Below are 17,003 nucleotides of genomic sequence, written 5' to 3' on the forward strand. Positions count from 1 at the left end.
TTGTAGGGACATCACTACTAAACACATGCAACAATATAAGTATAAGGAAATCTAACATGCTAACCCAATAAGCAATAGATTATCCAATACATAAATTCACATCATCTAGTCATATGCTAAACATCATAACATGGGAATGCATCAAATAAAATAATATAATCTAAACATGATATCCAAGCATTCCAATGAAAGCATAAATCATAAGAAAGCATACTTTAGAACCTGAAGCATCAAGTGAAAACATCCAGCAATAGTCGTAGTAGGATAAAAGACTATCTCTGTACACCATTCCCTAGCAGTAGTGTAGGTAGCTACACCTCCCAACCACATGGCACCCATAGGTCCCCACCCACCATGCTGATGGAGATAATGATCCAACCAAAAAAACACTAAAACAACATCCATGGTTAACACTAACACCAAATAGTATGATGGCTGAAACCAAGAACCTAAGACAATGCAAGGAGTACAAGTCTTGGTCATACACTCAATAGGCTACTAAGTAGGGGCTGACATCATGGAGAGTTAATTGGCATCAAATAGCCCAAGCTTAGACTTGTGAAAATTCAACATCCCTCAATGGAAAGGCTCTAGCACCCCACATTTTTATTATCTTAAGTTTTTATTACCAATCACACATTTTATTTAGTTATCACTTAGTTAAAACTTCCTTTGCCAACCCTCTAGGCACAATGATTACCAGGCTATGGGATAGAAACCCCCTCCATATGCTACCCTACCTTACCCATGCTCATCCTATGACAAGTGCCTATGGGCATGCATACTCCCATCCCAACCCCAATGATCATAACTTCTAGAAGTACCACGAAAGATTGGGACTCGCAAGTCCTCCAACAAATGTACACACACATACTCATGTGTGGTGCACCACCATCATGAAGATCATAACATAAGGACTGGATGAGAACAAAATGTAAAACGACACTCAACCAAAAACAACTTGGGAGGATGGATTCTACACTAATCCCAAGAACCAATAAAACCATACATCATGAATCACTCAACCGGTCTCAATCTAAGAGTATGGACTCTACAAGAGTCCCAATGATGCAATGAGTACAAACATCATGAACTCACTCAACTGGCCTCAATCCAAGAGTATGGATTCTGTTAGAGTAAGTCATTTATTACTCTAGGTGCTTTAGCTCTCTTAGGAGCATATAATTAATATTTTATATTAATTATAATGTGCAAACCTAGTTTCTTTCCTTTAGGGTTTCATTCACCTTAAAAGGTTGAACTCTTATATTTTATTTTCATAACTTAGAATACATTTTTCTCTCACATTTTTGAGAACTTCTAAGCTCTGGTTTTTCTGTTTTCTAGCTTCTCTTCATTGTAGGATATTTGCATGCAGGTGTTCTTGAGGCTCTGTGAAGTTGGATTTCTCAACTTATACATGGTATCAGAGCCTCCCTGCTGCTTCCTCGTCTGAAGATTCTTGAAGCCACAATTCACAATCAGAAACCCCAGCCTTTTCGAAGTTTTATTCTTCAAAAGGGTGAAGGGTGAATTTTTGGGGCACTTTGGACTCAAACAAACATCACCATTGGATCTAGAAGGCCATTTGCAGTCAAAATACATAAAAAAACTTGTTGTTTTTGGCCTCAAGGTGTCTGGGAAATTTTTTTAGCCCCTATGGAGGCCTTACGGACACGTTTTTCAAAAAAAATTTAAAAAAGAGGGCCACCATAACAACGTCAAAGTGCCACCTAGTGGCCACCCTGCTGCCACCATTCGTCAACTCCCCACCTCAGTCTTCCGATCGGCCGCAGCAGAGCTCCCGGCCCCGTCACTGACAAGCCGCCCCCACCGTAGTAGAGCCCGCAACCAACGTCACCATTAGCCCCACCACCACCACATCAGAGTATAGTGCCACCGACATAGTAGCACTGTCAAGTTTTCCTCCTAGGCGCCACCACTATCGGTGGTTACCACTCCTCAGTCGCCTTGCACAAATCTGGTGCTGATGTCATCAAATTGATAACTAACATCATTTTCAGGCGAGGTGATGTCAGTTTTTGGGGATTTTGCTAACTTCAATTTTTGGCTTGCTGATGTCATTTATTGGTTGATGACATCATCTTCTCGGTGACAAAATTTTTTCGGCAACTATCCCGTGATGGCTGTACGACCATCAAATTTAGGCGACTTTCTATAATTTTCCAGCAAGGTGCATTTTTTGAGTAGCAGTTGGTTTTTTGCTCATAACTTGAGCATACAGACGTATTTTTGCAATTCGAAAGAAGTGCAAAAAAGCTAACTCAAAGACGGAGACATTGGTGCTAGTTTTGTGTGATTTTGATTTTGTTTGAGCTTCAAAATTTGGTGTTGAAGTGGAGACTTTTGTTTTCCTCTTCTTTGCATCCAAATTCCAGGTTCTTTTCTCAATTTTTGTGCTTTTCCATAGTTGTTGCTTTGGCTTTGGGGGATATTTTTTATTCATTGTGGGGTGAGAATTTTCTATTCTATAATTTTCTTCAGAATCAAACCCTTCTACTTCTGCCTTTTCTTTCTCTCAATGTTGAATCCTTCTATGATCCAGCTCACGCCACACAACTATCACACCTGGAAGACACTGATGACCAGGCTTCTCATGTCAAGAGGTCTATGGTCTTGTCTAGATGCGAATCAGCTTGCTCTTACATGACCTCATGAGTTTCTACAACACAAGAACAAAATGGATGAAGCCATGGGACTGATTGCACTCAACATTTTAGACAGTTTGTTATTTCACTTGGATGGTTTGACTACTCCATGGGCTTATTGGCTCAAATTTTAGACTTTGTTTGGCCAAGTGAATGAGTTTCGAGCAATTCAACTTGATGCAGAGTTGACTTCTTTGACACCTGACAGCTTTCCCACCATGGAGGACTTCTTGGTGAAGTTCAAATCTCTACGCATAGTTTTGCAGGGATGTGGTAAAAACAAAACAGATGATGAGTGTATTTTTTTGATACTCTCAAAGTTGCGAGGATAGTATTAGATCTTTTCTTCTACTTTCTACTCCACTATGGATGCCTTGGGTAACAGACATCAGATGCCCTTGTTTGAGATTTTCTATGATAGGTTAACTGTAAGAAATGATAAGATTGAGCAAGGAACGAAAAAAAATCCAAGTAAGTTAAGTGTGAAACAATGTTACCATAAGATAAGAAAAATCCAAGAGCATACACCAAGATGGTTCAACAATGGAGACAAGGATTTATAAGGGGAAAGCAAAGAAAACCCCTTGTGAGTATTATGAATGACGGAAAATGCCTAGAGAAGAGAGAGAGAGAGAGTGTTGGAGCAAAATAGCTCAATACAATAACATCAAGTGCTAAGAGTGAAGAAGAAAGAAGGAGGAGCATCTCTTATATAGAGATGAGAAAGGATTTGCATTTTTAACTCCTATTTCTATGAATGACACATTCATAATAGGTGTGTGCAAAGTGTCACAATCCTCTTAAGGAGGATAAACTAAATAAAGGAATAAAAAGGAGTTGTCCTTACATGTGGAATAAAGGACAAACAATGACATGTCCTCCACATGTGTACAATAGGACAAACTACATTTAGGGATCCTTGGAATATCCCAATTAATACATCCAAGGAAAGATTAACCTTTCTAACACCCCCCCTTAATCTTTTCTTGGGGAGTTTACATCAACGGGTTGTAAACCCAAATTTTTACAATGGAACTGAAATCTCTCTTTTGAAAGTGGTTTTGTCAAAATATCAGCCACTTGATTTTCACCCTTACAATAAAGGAGAGTAAATTTCTTGTGTTCAACTTGTTCTCGAATGAAGTGATGTTGAAGTGAAATATGTTTGGTCCTTGCATGAAAAACTGGATTCTTTGCCAAGGCAATAGCACTTTGATTGTCAAAATATAGAGGGGTAGGTGCTTGTTGGTGTAAACCCAAATCTTAAAGAAGTCTTCTAAGCCATAAGGCTTCTTTAGCTACATTGGTACAACCTTTGTATTTAGCTTTAGTTGAGCAAAGGGAAATAGAGTGTTCTTTTTTACTTTTCCAAGAAATTGCACCTGAACCAACAAAAAAACAATAGCCACAAGTGGATTTCATCTTATATTAAAATTAGAAATCCTTTTGAATAAGGATAATAAAACTCTCATAGAGAAACAATGAGTAAAACATGTTACCACAAAAAAATGGAGATAACCTAATATCAAGTTAAAGTATATGATCAAAATATAATCAGTATGAAAAAATTTTAATCAGTGTTCTCATGAAAAATATATTATACTAATGCACAAATGACCATAGACAAGGCCAACATGATACTTGCATCAATATTGCATCAATCACATGGATATAGAAAATCCACTTAATGAATCATCCCATTGCAAGCTAATGGGGGCATCCCTCCATAACATGCATGACTCATGATCTAAGCAATAATGTATGCAGATCATTATGACATTAATATATGAAAATAACATAAAGGAGAGACATGCTGATCAAAGTAGAATTATCATGATTTGTGTTAGGATAATCAAAAGAATGGATTATGAGGATAGAACAACATATTGCCTTAAAATTGGATCAAATTATCTGAATTTGGAGGGGAAAACTCCAATAATAACATCCTCTTCATTGAGGAACAAAAATGGAACAACATGGAGGGAAACTCCATAAAAATATTATCCTATGAAAATGGAACAGATAGGATCAAATGGAGGGAAACTCCATATAAAATGAGTGCACACCAATATAGGATGGAGGGATACTCCATGGGCCAGATAAGGAAAGTATGTATCAGTTATACTGAGGGGACCTACATAGTTATCCTTGAAAAAATTGGCTCCCTATGCAACTCAAAAAAAATATCATATAAATCATGTAGATCATTGGTATAAAACCAGAAAGTGCCAACATGGGCATAGAACAATGCTATAAAAGCATAAAAGTGCAACTATGGGCACATCAAAATATCACAATGAAGGAAAATGTGTAAGATTACTCATAATCCAATTAAGTAAAATGATTTAAGGAAGATCAACTAAATATAGATATCAGGTATAAAACTCCATTAAGGGTAAACATGGGTACTCAATTCATTTTGTGAACGTATATAACAAGTTCTCAATCATAATAGTCATAAATGAAATTACATATTTATTTGGATATATATGTGTGCACCCATATATACTTAAATAAATATACAATAAGTCATAATATTTACCTTTAACAAAAAACATTGAGAAGATACTTCTATAAAAAAATATATCAAGAAGAATGAATATGATGAATAAAGACAAAGTGTCTTAAATAGTAATTCAGTCATATCATTTTTGCACCAAAATTTTGATAATAAAAAAAGAATTAAAAAAATATGTTACTTAAAGGAAATATTAATATAAGCAAAATTTTCTTGGATTATCTACTCTAACAACGAGGCTTCTGTTGAGGGTATGCTTGAAATAGGGCTCCGAAATTTAAAATAAAGAATCAAACAAAATTTTCAAAAATAGTTACTGTCAGAACAGCTGTTATAAACTACAGAGTGGGAATATTGAAACTTCATAATGATGCCCAGAGATATTCAAAATCTCTATCATTTCTCACAGATAAATACAACAAAGTGGTAGATAAACTTAACATTACATAAAAACTAACAGGCTAAAAAAGTAAACTCCACCTGGGATTTTGGGCATACAAGGGTTTGGAAACCCACTCCCACCCCCCTCCCCCCCCAACAAAAGAGGAAAATTTGGCTACCATGGTGATCATCTCATACGGTTTGAGTGGTTTGCCACTAAAAAAACCGTCGAATTTTCTTCCCCATGCTCCTACTGAAAAATTTCCAGTGAAAACAGTGCAGTTAAAGAGCAAAAGGAAGAGAAACTTTAGATGTTGTAGAGCAAGCTCTGTGGGGGTGGAGGAATTAGGTTATGATATGTATGAATTGTTGGGAATCGAAAGCACGGCTGGGTATCAGCAGATTCGAAATGCTTATCAGTGGTTACAGAAGAAATCTCACTCGGATGTATTTGGTGATGATGGTCACCATATGGCCATTCTGCTCAATCAGGCTTACTCTGTGCTTTTCGATCCCAACGCTCGCTATGCATACGACCAGGTTCAGGCATAGAGGATGGAGGTGGAAGGTTATATAGGGCATCCTCTGTATTCAAAGTGGATGGGCCCGACGGAGGAGGATCGAACAATATTTGTGGACGAGGTAAAGTGTGAGTTGTCTGAAATGTGCTCTGGTTGCACCCAAGACTTTTGCAATCGAGACTTTCTATGGCCGGGCTCAGGTCATTGGATAGTGGGCTGATTCAAAGGACACCGTCAGGGATGCCATACAAGCATGCCCCGTTGATTGAATTCCTCATGTCCAAGCATCCTCGCGTTGCAGTCAGAATGAATGCCAAAAACAGTGTCAGGGCAAGAGTCACTAATGTGTTTGCGGAAGCTGAAAGGTTTTTGAAGAAACTTAGAAAGAAGGCGAGAGTTTCCAAATTCCAGGAATTCGCTGCACAAAGGGAGTCAAGGATGGCAGTAGCAGAGCAGAAAAGGACTAATGCAGGATGGTGGTGGCACCACTTTGTTGGAGAACAAGGCAGCGAATATACCAACCATCAGCGGGCATCAAAGGGGGCCATTGTTCCCCTAAACTGGGAACAGAGGCAATAGTTCTCAGTTCCTATTGATTCAAAAAAGTGTAACAATTTCAGTGGTCCAAGTAAGTACCAAAGAATACACATTAGCCAAGAGCTGAGTGAAGCTGTTGCACGACGTCGGATGGGGAAGTAACCATCTCATTCAAAACCTTCAAATGTAGCCACTAATGGGGACTATTGGGTACTTGTTACCCCTAAAAAAAGTAGTGTACCAACAAACAATTCAGATTCCAAAGCTTCGGTTGGAGAACATGGAAATCTAAGAAGCCATGAGAATTTTTTTAAAAAAATTCTGCAATGACAAATGCCATCCTCATACAAAAAAAGAAGGGAGGATAGGCAAGACAGATATCAAAAGAGCACAGAGTTTCTAATAAGGAAAATCCTTTGGCGGCAAGGCTTCCAAAGGGGGTTAGATGAAAACTAATAGAAAATAAGAATTAACATGCACAAATTAGAGCAAATAGAAGTTAATCAGGTTTGGTGGTAAACCAGCCAAATCCAAAAAAAATTTAATTTCTTCCAACTTAAGAAGATTAAAGAAGAAATTAGTGAAATCTCTCTCAAGAGTCTCCTTCGAATCATACCTTCATGCAAACACTCAAAAAAAAGATTAAATGGCTTTGATACCATGTAAGAAATGATAAGATTGAGCAAGGAACGAAAAACAATCCAAGTAAGTTAAGTGTGAAACAATGTTACCATAAGATAAGCAAAATCCAAGAGCATACACCAAGATGGTTCAACAATGGAGACAAGGATTTATAAGGGGAAAGCAAAGAAAACCCCTTGTGAGTATTATGAATGAAGGAAAATGCCTAGAGAAGAGAGAGAGAGAGTGTTGGAGCAAAATAGCTCAATACAATAACATCAAGTGCTAAGAGTGAAGAAGAAAGAAGGAGGAGCATCTCTTATATAGAGATGAGAAAGGAGTTGCATTTGTAACTCCTATTTCTATGAATGCCAAATTCATAATAGGTGTGTGCAAAGTGTCACAATCGTCCTAAGGAGGATAAACTAAATAAAGGAATAAAAAGGAGTTGTCCTTACATGTGGAATAAAGGACAAACAATTAAATGTCCTCCACATGTGTACAATAGGACAAACTAAATTTAGGGATCCTTGGAATATCCCAATTAATACATCCAAGGAAAGATTAACCTTTCTAACATGCAACGAAAAAATGTTAGAAACAATGGAGGACAAACTACATTTAGGGATCCTTGGAATATCCCAATTAATACATCCAAGGAAAGATTAACCTTTCTAACATTAACTCATGAGCAATCCAAGCTCACTCAGATGGATTCACTTACAGGTTTACCATCATAGGCATTACTTACCAAGGATACACAGGAGCAGAAGCTGAAGTGGATATCTGAGGCATCCTCTTCTTCTAAGAAGAAGGAGAAAAAGAAGACTGAGAGTCCTTCTTGTTCCTATTGTTAGAAAGGAGCTCATGACGAGGCACATTGTTTTCAGAAGAGATTTGATGGCTATGAGAAACTTATTGCAGATTTGCAAGCCCTTCTTCAAAAGAGCTCTATTTCATCCCCATCCTCTTCTACCTCACAGGGGTCTGCATTCCAGTCTTCTTCCACCTCTTTGACATCTTCACTAGATTTTGGACAAGGTCATGCATTATGGGCTTCCATTGCCTCCCCTTCCCAGGTCCCTTGGATACTAGATTTAGGTGCGTCTCACCATATGGCATCTTCTCAAGGGGTCTTCTCCTCTATTGAGGCTTCTCCGATTCCTCATATTCTCATGGGGAATAACATTGCCCTAAGTGTCTACAGGAAAGTTTCAGTTCGCATTCAAGATGGCACATTCCATGATGTATTGTATCTTCCATCTCTCTCTGCAAACCTTCTCGCAATGTATTAGATTACACATAGTGGATCAGGGAAGACAGTTGAGTTCACTGTAGATTCAGTCTAAATTTAGGATACTACAACAAGAGGCCTTATTGCTACAAGGATAGTTGATCATACCACTCGTCTCTAGACCTTCTCACACTTTGGTCCACCATCTCCATTATCGGAGCATACTTCTCTTTCACGAGAGCATCATGTGGTGCAGTTAGGACATGTGAACCTTTGTATTATTCCTGAGTTCACCACACCTCATTCTGTTGACATCTTTTCTTCTTCAACTCTGCCAAATCCTCTAGCTCCACTCATTGAGCCTTCAAGAGCACATGTTGTGGATTCTATAGGGGACAGTCATCTCCTCTTGCATGATAGTCTCAGCACACCTGCATTGGGGATTCCTTTTCGTGATCCTTATGTCTACTCCTTTGAGCATCAGTTAGGCCTTCCTGTCATTCAGTGGTTTCCTTGTTCTGTGCCCTTGTTTCTTCCACATTGGAGTTCCATTGGTTCATTTATTTCTATAGGGACTTCATCATTTTGTGGGGGGCTTTGCTGTCTCATCTCTCTCTCAAGAGGGGTTGTTTATGGTTTTGAGAGTCTCTTGAGCCATAAAATTTCTATTTTTTTTTAGCATGTTTGTTCTATCTCTTTTTGGAGAGGGGTTTTTCCCACTGGGTTTTCTCCTTTATCTCCAATTTATAGAGATTTCCTTGTATTGGGTACCTGATCAAGCCTTGTTGTCGGGACCCATTTTCTTTCTTTCATAGCTTTTCTAGGTTAGCTTCCTCCTAAGCTTCACTTAAGGGGGGGTGTTAGAGTAAGTCATTTATTACTCTAGGTGCTTTAGCTCTCTTAGGTGCATATAATTAATATTTTATATTAATTATAATGTGCAAACCTAACTTTCTTTCCTTTAGGGCTTCGTTCACCTTAAAAGGTTGAACTCTTGTATTTTGTTTTCATAACTTAGAATACATTTTGTTCTCACATTTTTGAGAACTTCTAAGCTCTACTTTTTTTGTTTTCTGGCTTCTCTTCATTGCAGGATATTTGCATGCAAGTGTTCTTGAGGGTCTGTGAAGTTGGATTTCTCAACTTCTATAGATTCTACATGAATCCTAGTGTCCATGAAACAACAACAAAGGTCTAAAAGAAATAATAAAACAAGGTATAAAATCACTCAAGCGAACACAATGTCAGGAGTACAGATGTGACATGCATCCTAATGGAAACATAAAAGTATGATAAAGGTCTGAATAATATCCAAATGGATAATCCAGGTCCACAACCCAACTCATGCCAAGAAAACTTGAGAAAATAGGATGACACACAAAATGAGATAAAAACCCCAAAATTTGAAAAACTTTGAAATTAAAACCCATTTGGCCTTTGGGTACAAAAACCCAAAAAATCCAAAAATAAACAAGTTTAGATACCGTATGCAAAAATAGCCAACATAACAAGGCAAAACCCCAAACCCTCATCTCAAAAAATAGGGAAATATTCATACCTGCCCAACCAGGTAGAACTAGCATACAAAAACAGAGGGGAACACTAGTTCTCATCCTCCAAAAAAATGGCTACCAAAAATAGAAGATGAAATAGAGTAGAAACAATAAAACAAGAAAGCCCTACCTCACAGCCAAAAGGGAAAAATGAGAATCTGAACCATAAAATAAATAGCTTGCAGAAGTAGCTAAAAATCACAACAATCCAAGGTTTCTCTGAGCTAGATCCAACGAGCTCACCCTTGCGATGATCCCACAACCATAGCTACCAGAATGAACAAAACAATATTTCCTCATGAAGAGGATTTTTTGGTTTTACTCTCCAATTCTAATTCAAAAGTGAGAAGTCACGAATTAAATTCCTTTTTGAATATTTATTCACTTTTCAAGTGAATAATTGATTAGGGAAAATAAATAGCCAACCTAGTTAAACCCTGAATCGACCCAAATGAAAATAGGCTATTCCTGGAAATAAGAATTCATTAATGGAAAAGATTCTAGAAATTAAATAAATCAATTAAAAGGCCCGAAAAGCCAAAAACATAGAAATCTCCTAAACAGCTTTCACGACAATGCGAAACTCTAAATGCACAGACACACTCACTGGTCTAATCAAATAATGCAAATGAGTTTAGATTTAATAATCACTGGAAGGTTTAATTAAACAAATAAAATAAGGATACATCGACTAAGCATGAATGACATTGGAAAAATATGAATAGTTGAATCATTAACTCCATGTGCCACTGCCAGGGATATAAATTCTACACACTAAACAACATGATCAAATGCAATTGCATAAAGTAACATAGCCAAAGAAATAAATGCATTAAATCACCTAATTTAACCATTTATTTAATTATATTAAAATAATCTATTTACATCCCTCACATTTGCATAAAGCACAACAATGTAGGAATGAAGTAAATAACCATAGCATTAAATCTATCACATAACATAATTAGTGATATGTCCAAATATTGGATAACCATATATCATCATAAAACACATTGTCATCTCAAAATGGCATCATTATGCAAAATGATTAACTGAACAACATAGTAGTCTAACATCTATGATATTGAAATCAAGGTATAACATTCGACCCTCAAGTCCTCTCAAATGTAAAACATAAGATAAGTAACAAATATCTCTCAGATCAAAATATAACAAGGTAAATATCCACATCACATAACTAATACAATCCAACATGGACAATCCATTTATAAGAATTTAAGAATTTAATAAAGGTTGATAAAAGAACAAAAAAAGGGCACTTAAAACACATAAGTGAACTCAGTCATAAACATGACTAACCACTGCTATAGGAGCCTATTCCAGTGTAGCATGGTAATAGTACACAATGCAATCTCTGCACACATCTCAAGGTAATCACAGAACAACCTCATGATACCCCATTGATCCTAGTAACGACTGGAACAAACCTTAGTGAACCATAAGTTACATCATAATCTCATAAAATAATCAAAGCATAATCAAAGCAACTGATAAGGAAGCATACATCAAATCACCTCAATGGTGTAGACCACTCATGGTCACAATCACGATCCATCACAACAAAAGATCAACAAGGTTGCATCCATTAGGATTACTTACAAAAGTCAAATGGGAGAGGCACTACATCATCCTCCCCAAAGACTAGGCTTACTCCTAGAAGCCTATAATCCAAGAATAGAAATGAAACACACGAAGAACATAATCAAAAGTGAGCAATAGGAATGACTCAACAACTCTCTACAAGTCAAACCCAAATCACTCCAACATTCTCAAACCATTATGTCAACCCCCAAATAGGTCAACAACCAGAGAATAGGTGTCACACTTACACAAGGTCCAACAAGGAACCTTCTAGGTGCTAGGAAAACCCATCTAGCCAAAAAGTCAACAATACAAGGTAAGGAAAAACCTAGTCTACCTCGTCAACAGGTGCCCAAACTAAACATGCACCTACCACATGACCATAAAACTAGGTCAACACACTACGCACTCCCAAAAGAGTTGGAATCGTGGGGAATAACCATCCCAAATTCCCAAGAATACTATCATGTCACACATGAACATCCTTGAATCCATGTAAGCTCATCCTTTGAACAAAGAGGATGATGGTTTACTAACAAAATTATACACTCCAAAAGACTACTCACCAACAAGCATAGGAGCACAATGCTGCTCTAAGGTAAAAAAGTTCAACTACCTCTGGGAACTAGGGTCACACAAGCCAACCAAACACGATATCACCTTTCCACAAGGTTGCAAAAGCTTTCATTAATGGACACAATCATGTAATATCTACATACCAACTCATAAGATGGTAACATGTGTCCAATGATACCATGTCCCTCCATCACCATGCTAGTAAAACCACACCCAACTGACCACTAAACTCATCTCCAACCTCAAGTCAATGATCAATGAGAAAGCTTGATTGAGATAATCCTTTTGAAGAAACAAGCTTAAGGAGAAAGAAACTACAAAGTATTAGGATTGAGAGGGAGTCTCTCTCAATCTCTGCACTAAAACAACCCAAGGCATATTTGGGGTGTGTTATATTCTTCATAATACCTCATATATATGAGTGAGGAAGATTCTGCATAAAACCCAAATGATTCATGCTTTCCCAATATCAGTTTTTGACCATTGTCACCACCTTAGTATTTTATCAAACAATTAGCTTATTCTCTGTTTTGGTTATATCCTTGAATCTGGAGGATTGGATCATCACCTAGTAACAGAAATTAAAGGAAATTCATTTAGAGGTGTTTGTGTTGTTGCAAAATCCCTTTCAGCATCACTGTTGAGAACATTTTTTCTATTAGATTTCTTTGTAATTGGTGTTGGCACTGTGTTCGGCGTTGGGTTTTATAGTTGATTGGAATGCCTTCACTTACCATGACTGGTTTCATGCTTGAATGCAATCACACTAATTCTTAGGTTTGACCATCAGTGGACAAACTACATTCCTTCATTTTTGATGAACTTTGGATTGATATCCATGTGTAGATCATTGTGCTTATTCATGACATCTCTATAATTGGCTTGATTGCCAAGTCTCCGACTAAGAACAATAAAGAATCCCACCGTGCATGTGAGGTAGCCTTTGATCAGGTCTTTGGAACCTACTGTTATCTTGCTATGTGCATTTAACTCTTTCCTATTTTGTAATAGTCCACCTACCAAACATAGCTGTAGCTGCCTTTGATGACATTTTTATTATTTAAAATTAATAAATGTCACAACCCCCAAGAAATTCCCATCAACCAATCAAGAAAAAAGAAAATTAGCAAGAAAATTAAGTATTAAATAATTGCAACCAAAAGTTTAGCATTTCTCAATTAGTTTGATGCCCAAAATTAATAGAAGTGAGAATTAGAGAACATTAGTTCAAACTAATAAATTACTGGTAGCGATTAATAATTTCCCACTATTATTGGCTCTAGAAAGTGGGACATTTTTCGCTACATACGCTTGCATTTTAAATTTTGACGTTAAAACTATTGTAAAATGTAGAACCTTCACTAGAGATGTTATAGCATTGAACTAGGGGGAGCAATAATTAAAGACAAACACAAGATTTATATATTTAAATATGTTGATAAAAAATTAAAACCTCATTATCTGCTCAACATTCAGCTCACAATGTATAAATGGGCACAATGTAAGAAACAAACATCTAGAGTAGCAACATAAAATTAAATTTCATTTTATTCATAATCTGTGTGAAAACTTCAGATGCTATGGTGGCTAGGCTAGTGGAGATCAAAACAAATTGGTGTTTGTCACTTTACCTCTCATGAATTCCTCCAAAAAATATGACTTTCTTCAATGCTAATGACTGTAGTAATTCGGTGGTTGGGATTACAATCTCCAACAATGATGAGAGGTACCAAGAGGTTTAACCAAGGCAAGCGATGCTTTCCATTCTATGGAACTCAAAATATTATTAATGTATATTTCTTGTGTACCTTAATATTACACATTATGGTATCATTTATGACACAACTATGATCAACATTGTTATTAATAAAGTCCCTCCTCGTTACTCCTATTGGAAATAGAAATTGTCCACAAGTGCTCATACTAGAGAAGTTAGAGTGCTATGGTCTCTTTCTTTTGTTCTCTACTCGCATTTGATATTAGTTGGCCATGCAGGATGAACAAACTGAGAATTTGTTTATACCATGCAAAGAATGTACTAAAAAGTGTCACAACAAACACAAATACATTGAAAAAGAGAGCTTAGATATGTCTGTCTCATTTCTCAAACTTATGGAGGGAGACTGTGCCCAAAAACTGGTAACTCTTTACAACCCATTTCATTATTTCATTTTGATGTATTATGAATATGTATAACCCAGTTGTTCATTGTTGTTGTTTACTGCAATTCATGTCTCCACCATTTTGTTTTTTAGTTCATAAATAACCCATGTTAGTATTGATATTTTGTTAGGCTTTTGTCATATCCTATCATTTATCCTAGTAGGATTACTTATTTGTTATTTTGGTTTGTGTTTAGAAAACATAGTATATTTTTTGTTATCTTACCCTAGTTCAGCAAAAGCAACGATAATAGAGATGAAAATTTTATTTGAAGTTTTTGTAAAGTTCATTTCACTAACATATTTATTCCCCCATGTCATGTGATATTGATTTATATCTATAGATACCTTCTTATATCCTTTATGTAGTTCCTCATTACAAACTTGTGTACTTAGATACTTTTATGTTACAAGATATGTTCCAAGTTTTGTTTAAATGTCTTCATAACTTTATATTTTTATGATGTTTTGTTGTACACAATTATATTCTTGAAGGCTTCCAAGAGGAACTGGTCACTCTATACATCATATTATATTTCATTCTTTTATTTGAAGTATATTGATGTGTGTTGTGTTTGTTGCAGCACATTCCTCACGCTTTTATTTCACAGTTTTGCATAAAAGAGCCAGAGGAACATATGGTCTTGCAAAGCCCAGATGGGTAGAAATGTGATGTACAATTATGGTGTTCCATAAGTAAACTAGAGTTTTGGTAGGGCTGACAAGAGTTTGTTAATTATCATGAGGTGCAGGAGGGAGATTTCCTTGTGTCATGTAGTGCCTATCCCTAGTTCGCATTTCTATTATCATTGTCGAACTCTTTTAGGCCAATTTTATGTTTGATGGTTAGTAGTATTGTTTTGAGATTATTAGATATTGCTTTGAGATTATTAGATATTGCTTTACATGTAATTGATTTATGATGAGATTACTTGATACTCCTTACTTCATGTATGCATGATAATTATTATAGTGTTTTCTAGTTATTGATGATGTTTAGTTAGATGGATCATTATATGTGTTTTCTTATGGATACTTACCTCATACTACATGTGTATGATGTGGGTGTTTATTTTCTTTATGTATGGCATTTTTGATGTGGTTAAAGAAGGGAGTTGTAGTCACCTGTTAGTTAGGATCTACATGATGCACCACTTCCTGCCATTGCCTGTTTAGCTTAGAATATGATGTATGTACATGCATGGATTTTATGTAGGTTGTAGGTACTACGTACTGACTTCCCTGAATTTTCAGGAAGAGCATACCCTATTGCATTATCTCAATGGTAAGAGAGGGGAGATCAATTCTTGAGTCCAAATCCTAAACCTTTAAGCCATTTGTCCTAGATAATTAGGACAAGTATTTGAGTTGAGTACCCTCCGAATGTGTTGAATGATGTTAATTCATGATTATAACCCTTTAGTTTGATTTTGTATTTTTTCTTCCTTGATGGGTTTCGTATGTTGTTTTATGAGTCTTTGGTGAATTTTCTATTAAGTCTAATTAAAAGATTAAATTAATGATTTAACTTAATGAAAAATTATTATGAAATTTTAATATTTAATTAATTTGGAAATTAATTAAATAAAAATAAATAAATTTGAAGATAAAAATTATAAGAATAAATTTAAAACGTGATAATATTTATTTAATTTAGTAATAATATATTTAGAGTTTATTTTTAAATAAATGCTAAATATTATTATTATTTAAGTTAATAAATATTTTATCAATTAAGTTTCCAAAATAAATTAAAAAGTGAAAAGATATTAATTTATTAAAAGTTGTTAGATTGCATGAAGTATGCACGAGATGAAATATAAGAAATTAATTTGAAAAGATAAAACAAGTGAAGTTAATAAAGATATTTTAATTACATGATGTGTGCATGAGTTTAAAACTTAATTAATTAATTGAAAATGAAGTTAAGTGGAAATTAAATAAAGTACTTTAATAATTTATAAATGTGCATGGAAAAGATTAAGAAAAGATAAATAAAAGTTAATATAGAGTTCAAGTTTGGTGAACATGGAGTTCTCCTGGGTGAACACACAATTAGTGCCCTGATCTAAGGAGAGAACTCTTTATCACAATTGGAGGGTTCATTCTCGAAGGACACAAATTTGGACCACAAATTTTGGAAAGGGAAGAAATTTTTGAAAAGGAGGAGGTTCTGAGAGGAGGAATTTTCTCTATAGTTTTTTGAGGCGTAGCGATTATCATTAGTGTCTAGGTAAACACTTGTGATTTTTGCATATTTTAATACTCTCTTTCTCTTCCCTGTCTTCATTGTTTCTATTAATGTTTCTCTAAATAATTCTTTGTGATGAATCTTTCAATCTTGTAATTTGGAATTCTAATATGCATGTTGTTTTCATCTAGTTATGGGAGATTTAAATATCATTACAATCCTCCTTTAGTAGGATCAAAATTTGGAAATTAAATCAGAATTTGGGTGAAAAATGAATTTGGGAAGGGTTTGATTTTGAAAATGAAAATCCTAGATTGAAAATTTAAATAGTTGATAGTGATTCTTCTATCAGAGTAGTTTAGCAAATGTTATAATTTAAAAACTATATATATATATATATATATATATATATATATATATAAACATATAGTTATAGTC

General features: G+C 35.6%; 1 pseudogene; it reads left to right on the forward strand.

Annotated features, from left to right (window-relative positions):
- The first annotated feature begins 5,748 nt into the window (after positions 1-5,748).
- Positions 5,749-17,003, forward strand: part of LOC149574727 (chaperone protein dnaJ C76, chloroplastic-like) — a 96,636-nt pseudogene continuing 85,381 nt past the window's right edge.

Source organism: Cupressus sempervirens, chromosome 2 (genome assembly GCF_028749045.1).
Source record: "Cupressus sempervirens isolate cs-2001-9-10 chromosome 2, ASM2874904v1, whole genome shotgun sequence".
Taxonomy (NCBI): domain Eukaryota; kingdom Viridiplantae; phylum Streptophyta; class Pinopsida; order Cupressales; family Cupressaceae; genus Cupressus; species Cupressus sempervirens.